Here is a 6,000-nt window from a genome sequence, read left to right as displayed (position 1 = left end):
ACTGCTGGCCAATTTCTTCAAATCACTTGTAATAAAAGTCATCTTTGATATTCTTATGTGTTTCATTTTGGAGGGTTTTCTTTGTTTTGTTTTGTTGTACTTTTTTTAATCTTGTGTACAAATAAATGTCATGGTTTGTGCCATTTCTCATTTTGTTTCTCTCCACTATCCCTGTGGCCACCGACTGTGTCGATTCGGGGCTGTGCTCTCGGTGGCTTTAAAGGAACTAAAGAACCTCCCAGCAAAATTTTCTCTGGAGATGCCCTTTTGTTGCCTTCTCTGGAGCTGCAGCAGCAATGTCTGTGTGCGGACCTGGGGGCAGATCAGTGCTGGCACAGCAGCTGTGCCCAGCAGCAGCAGCACTTGGTGTTGCCAGTGCTGCTCCCGTGGCCCTGCCCCACTGCCCTGGTGGCCCTGGTGTTGCTGTAGGGCCTGAGTGCTCTCGGGGCTGGGCACAGCCCTGGGGGTGGCAGTGCCAGGGCTGCAGCAGGGACAGGCCATGGGCACTGCTGGGGCAGTGCTGACGCTTCAGGCCAGGCCCTGGGGGCTCCAGGCTCCTTGCCCAGGCTCTCTCCAGAACACACCCAGGCCAATGCTCAGCACAGAAAACCCCCGTGAGCTGCTGCAGCATTCTGGGTGGTACAGATAAAACAGTTCTCTGCATTTTTTCTAAATCAATACATTCACTTTGAATACACTTCTGAAATCTTTCTAAATAACCACAGAAGTCGTAAAAACTTCAATTATTCTCAGGAGCTTTTCTTGTTTGGGTGTTATGAGCCTTTGTCACTGAATTCCTGAACTGAAGACTTAATTAAAGAAGAGTAATAAAAATCATCTTTAGTAGTAAAAGTTTTAGTTAGTAAAATAAAAAAGTTTTACTTCAGTACTAAAAGTATTACTCTGGAGTAATAAAAGTCATCAGAAACCTCCCAGTGTCTGAGGATCCATCCCCATCAGAGCAGCAGTGAACAGGAATGGGCACAGCTTTGTGGCTGCCCCAGCTCTGGGATGGGCCCTGGGCCTGGAGCAGGAGCAGCTCTGGAGGGCCCCAAGGCCGGGGCTCTTGTGCTGCCCTGGGCAGGTGGGATGGCAGCAGGGGCTGCAGAGCTCTCAGCACCTCAGCCAGAGGGGAGCAGGCACCCAGGGAGCCTCCTTGTGCCTTGGCCAAGCCCCTTCCCCCATGGCTGGGGCTGAGTCCTGTGGCAGCTGCAGCTGCTGCTGTGCCCTTGCCAGGGGCTGAGGCCGTGGGGCAGTGCCCAGAGCAGCCTGGCCTGAGCAGAGCTGTGGGGCCAGAGCCGGCTGGGCTGGGCTGGGGAGAGGCCCTTGGTGCTGCCCAGAGCTCAGGGCAGCTGGGAGAGCTTGCAGGGAGCTGGGCTGGGCTCAGAGAGCCTGGCCCAGACACCATCAGTGTCCATCTCAGCCTGGCTGAGCCTGCAGGACCAAGAAGAGCAGCTCAGGATCCACAGGTTCTCAGTGTGGGAGCTGAGCTTGTGACTCCCTGAGCCCTCCCATGTGCTGGGGCTGCACCTCCAGCTCCAGAGGAGATGTGACAGATCGGGGCAGAGACAAATAATCCCTGCTGGATTTATTCTTGCGTTTGCTTATACAGTTGACCTGGATCCACATGTAGACAAAATGTTCTGTGCCAGATAACACTGGGAAAGTGATAAGAATAATATTTTTTCCTTGAAAATAATATTTCATGCATAATTCACAATGCGAAAAAGAAAAAAAGACATATGATCAGAGGAGCATCTGAGTATTTCAGAGAATGAGATATTTATGGATGTTCCAGTAGTCAAACCTTTTCAAATACTTTCTTCTGGGCTTCCTTGAGATGTGAGGTGATCACCAGGGGCCAAGACCAGCCAGACTTGTCTCTCCTGACAGCTTTTGTCTGGAGAACCCTTTTAGGGTTCTGCCCTTATAGGGCATATAGGGAATTTTACAGAGGGATTAAAAATTCCAGCTGTGGGCACCTAAAATGACAGATGGTTCTTTTCTGTAGGAAGGAAAGCTTGGGGCCCCAGTTCTCCAGGGGCTGATGAGAGGCAGCCCTCAACATTCCAAGATCATGTGGATCTGTCAGGTGGCCCCTGGGAGGCCAAGCCAGCCAGACCTGTTCCATGTTCCCTTGGTTTCATGGCTCTCTGCAGTGTCACAATGTTCTCCTTGCTTCTGCAGTGTCACAATGACCCCGTGCTTCCATGAGGCCCCACAGGGTCAGAATGGCCCTTGGGTTCTGCGTGGCCCCACAGTGTCACAATGGTCTCCATGATTCCATGGGGCCTTGCAATTCCACAATGCTCTCCACGGATCCACGGTGCCTTGCAGGATCACAATGGCCCTTTGGCTCCACAAGGCCCTGAAATGCAGCAATGGCCCCTTGGGACCATGCAGCCCAGCAGTGCCACACTGACTTCTTGGTTCCACAAGCCCCACAGTGTCACTTGGTCCCTTGGATCCCTGGTACCCTGCAGGGTCACAATGGCCCCCAGACAAGGCCCCACAGTGTCACCATGGTCTCCCCAGAAAGGAAACCACAGAGCTCCTGTGTTTCAGGGGCAGATGAACTGCAGTCACCAGGGGCCAAGGCCAGACAAACCTGTCTGTCCTGGCAGGTTTTTCTGGGAGCAGCCCTTGGATATTTCAAATTTTGAATGTTGAATCCCAATTTCAGCCCTTTTTGCTGGAAGAGAAGGCCAGTTCTTTTCCATAGGAAGGAAAGCACAGAGCCCCTGTGTTTGGAAGGCAGGTGAGAGCTGGCCCTAAGGAGCCCAAGGCCAGCCAGACCTGTCTGTAATGGCAGCTTTTGTGTCGGAGCAGCCTTTGGATATAGGACCTCTGGAGGTGGAATCCCAATTTCAGCCATGGGCACCTGGGGAAGAAGCATGGTTCTTCTCCATAGGAAGGAAAGGGCAGAGCCCCAGTGTTTCAGGGCAGAATAGAGGAAACCACCAGTGGCCAAGGCCAGCCAGAGCAGTCTGTCCTGGCATCTTTTGTCTGGGAGAAGCTCTTGCATATAGGGAATTTCAGAGGAAAAGTACTGGTTTTGTCCATGGGTACCTGTGCCATAGGAAGGAAAGGACAGAGCCTCAGTGTTTGAAGGCAGGTGAGAGCCAGCTCTCAGGAAGTCACAAGAGGCCCAACCTTTTGGTAATGGCAGCTTTGTCTGGGAGCAATCCCTGGATATTGGCAATTTTGGAGGCAGTATCCCATTTTGGCAATGGTTGCTTGAATGAGAAGGGCAGTTCTTTTCCATCTGAAGGAAAGCCCAGAGCCCCAGGGTTTCAGGGGTACATGAGCAGAGACTCTTGATAAGCCCAATTGGACCAGTCAGGCCAGGCCAACCAGAGCTGTTACCTCTTCTTTTGTCTCCATGGTGCCCCATAGTGTCACAATGGTGGTGTCACATTGGATCCTTGGTTCCATCAGGCCCAGCTGTGTCACACTGGCCTCTTGTTTCCATGGGGCCCATAGTGTCACTATTGTCCCTTGCTTCCATGAGGCCTTGCAGTGTCACAGGGGTCTCCTTGGTACCACAGTGTCACAATGGACCCCTGGTTCCATGGGCACTCACAATGTCAGAAGGGTCTCCTTGGTTCCATGAGGTCCTGCAGAGCCCCTTGATTCAGCAAGGCCTCAAAGTGTCAGAATGGTCTCCAGGATCCCATGAGGCCCCTCAATGTCACAATGGACCTTTGGTTCCTTGGGATCCTGCACTGTTCCATGGATCCTTAGTTCCACGGGGCCCAGCAGTGTCACAATGGACTCCTTGGTCCAGCCTTTAGTGTCACAACAGTCTCCAGGATTCCATAGGGCACCTGAAAAGATGGATAGTTCTTTTCTGCAGGAAGGAAAGCACAGGGCTCCAGTTCTCCAGGGTCTGATGAGATATCGCCCTCAACATTCCAAGATCAGCTGGACCCATCAGGTGGCCCCGGGAGGCCAAACCAACCAGATCCATGATTCCATGTCCCATGATTCCATGAGACCCCACAGTGCCAAAATGTTCTCCTTGCTTCTGAAGTGTCACAAGGGCCCCGTGCTTCCATGAGGCCCTGTCACAACAGACCATTGGTTTCATGGAGCCCCACAGTGTCACTGTGGTCCCCTTGGCTCCACAAGGCTCTGAAGTGCCACAATGGCCCTTTGGTCTCACAAGGCCTCAAGGTGTAAAAATGGTCTCCATGGTTCCATGAGGCCCTGCTGTGTCACAATGGACCTTTGGTTCCATGATGCCCCAGAGTGTCACAATGGTATCCTTGGTTCCATTGGACCCTTCATCCCATGGACACCCACAGTGTTCACTGGAGTCCCCTTGCTTCCACAAGGCCCTGCCATGCTGTAATGGCCCCTTGGTTCCAGTGGGTCCCAAAGGGTCAGAACAGTCTCCATTGTTCCATGAGGCCCCACAAGGTCACTGTGCTCCCCTTGGTTCCACAGGGCCCCACAGTGGAACAATAGACTCCTGGTTCCATGAGGTTCTTCAGTCACAATGGTCTCCTTGACTCAGGTTTCTGTGATTGAAATGACCCCTGAGGTATTAAAAAGTCTTTTCTCCCAGCCCCGTGACCAAAGAAGAAGCTGAGATTCGTCAGTTCTGCTTTTCAAGGTTGTTTATTTTCCTCTTATCTATAACATTCTTTCTCTGACCTGTGGAGTTGTGTCCAGCAGGTCGGGTTGAGGCACACTCTGACCACCCTTGAGGTGGTGTTAGCTTTTTATACTAAGAACTATGGGTACTTGATTGACAATAATTTTCTGATACCTATCACCTATATTAGAAAGTCTGTCTCTATTCTAAATCAATCCAAAAGTGTTGCCGTCACAGCAGAAGATGGAGGACAAGAAGAAGGACAGGACGTACCCAGATTCCTCCATCTTGCCTCTTGAACCCCCATTCTAAAACCTCAAAATTCCACTTTTTCACCCTGTGACAAATTCACTATCATTCTACTCAAACTCTTATGGCTTGTAAATCTTCACACAAAGTTGGTAATTTTTTCCATGGGCTAAAATCCCACATGGTTCCACTTGCTCCCTTTCACCCTCACTTTTGTTCCAGTCACTCCCAGTTGCTTCCAGCATGATCCCATTTGCTCCCAGCCACTCCCAGTCAGCCTCTTTGTAGTCACATTCACTGCCAGTATGATCCCAGCCACCTCCAGCATGATCCCAGTTCAGTGCAGTACAAGCCCAGTTGCTTCCAATCATGCCCAGCATGCACCCAGTCACTACCAGTTCCTCACAGTTCCTTCCAGCATGATCCCAGTTGCTCACAGCTGCTCCTGGTTACCCTCAGCATGATCCCATTCACCCCCAACATGATCTCAATTGCCCCCTGCAACCTCCCCCTCACTCCCAGTGTGATCCCAGTATGATCCCACTCTCCCTCAGTGTGATCGCAGTCTGTCCCAGCATGGGCCCAGCTGCTCCCAGTATGACCCCAGTACAAATCTGTCCCTCCCAGTGATGCCACTCCTGGGATCCCCACTGCTCTCTATTTTCCCCCTCCTGGATCTCCCAAAATGAGCCTCAAGCACTGGCAGTGCTCAGGCAGGGTCCCCAGCAAGGCCCAGTTTGGATGTGCAGCCCCCAGTCTTCCCAGTTTGCCTCTCCTTTGGCCCGGGCCGGGTTCCCCCCGCCCGCAGCGGCTGGGAGCAGCCGAGAGCCCCGCGCTGCCCATCCCGACCTGTCCCGGCTCCATCCCCGCTCCAGCCGCGGGCTGCGAGGGCTGCGGGAACGGGGCACTGAGGGTGTCGGGGCTGCTGCGGGAGGAGGAGGAGGGAGGGAAGGGGAGGGATGAAGAAGGAGAGCCAGAAGGGTTGGAAGTAGGAGAAGGAGGTGGGCTTAGGGAGGAGGAGGAGGAGGGATGGAAGAGGATGAGAGGGAGGAAGAGGAACAGGGGGGACAAAAGAGGATCAAGGAAAGGAGAAGGAACCATGAGGTCAAGCATTCCCTGAAATCACAGCCCCCACCTGTGGGATCATCACT

The sequence above is a fragment of the Serinus canaria genome, chromosome 25, assembly GCF_022539315.1.
Source record: "Serinus canaria isolate serCan28SL12 chromosome 25, serCan2020, whole genome shotgun sequence".
Taxonomy (NCBI): Eukaryota; Metazoa; Chordata; class Aves; order Passeriformes; family Fringillidae; genus Serinus; species Serinus canaria.
The sequence above is the reverse complement of the archived record's forward strand: the minus strand, read 5'-3'. Positions refer to the sequence as shown.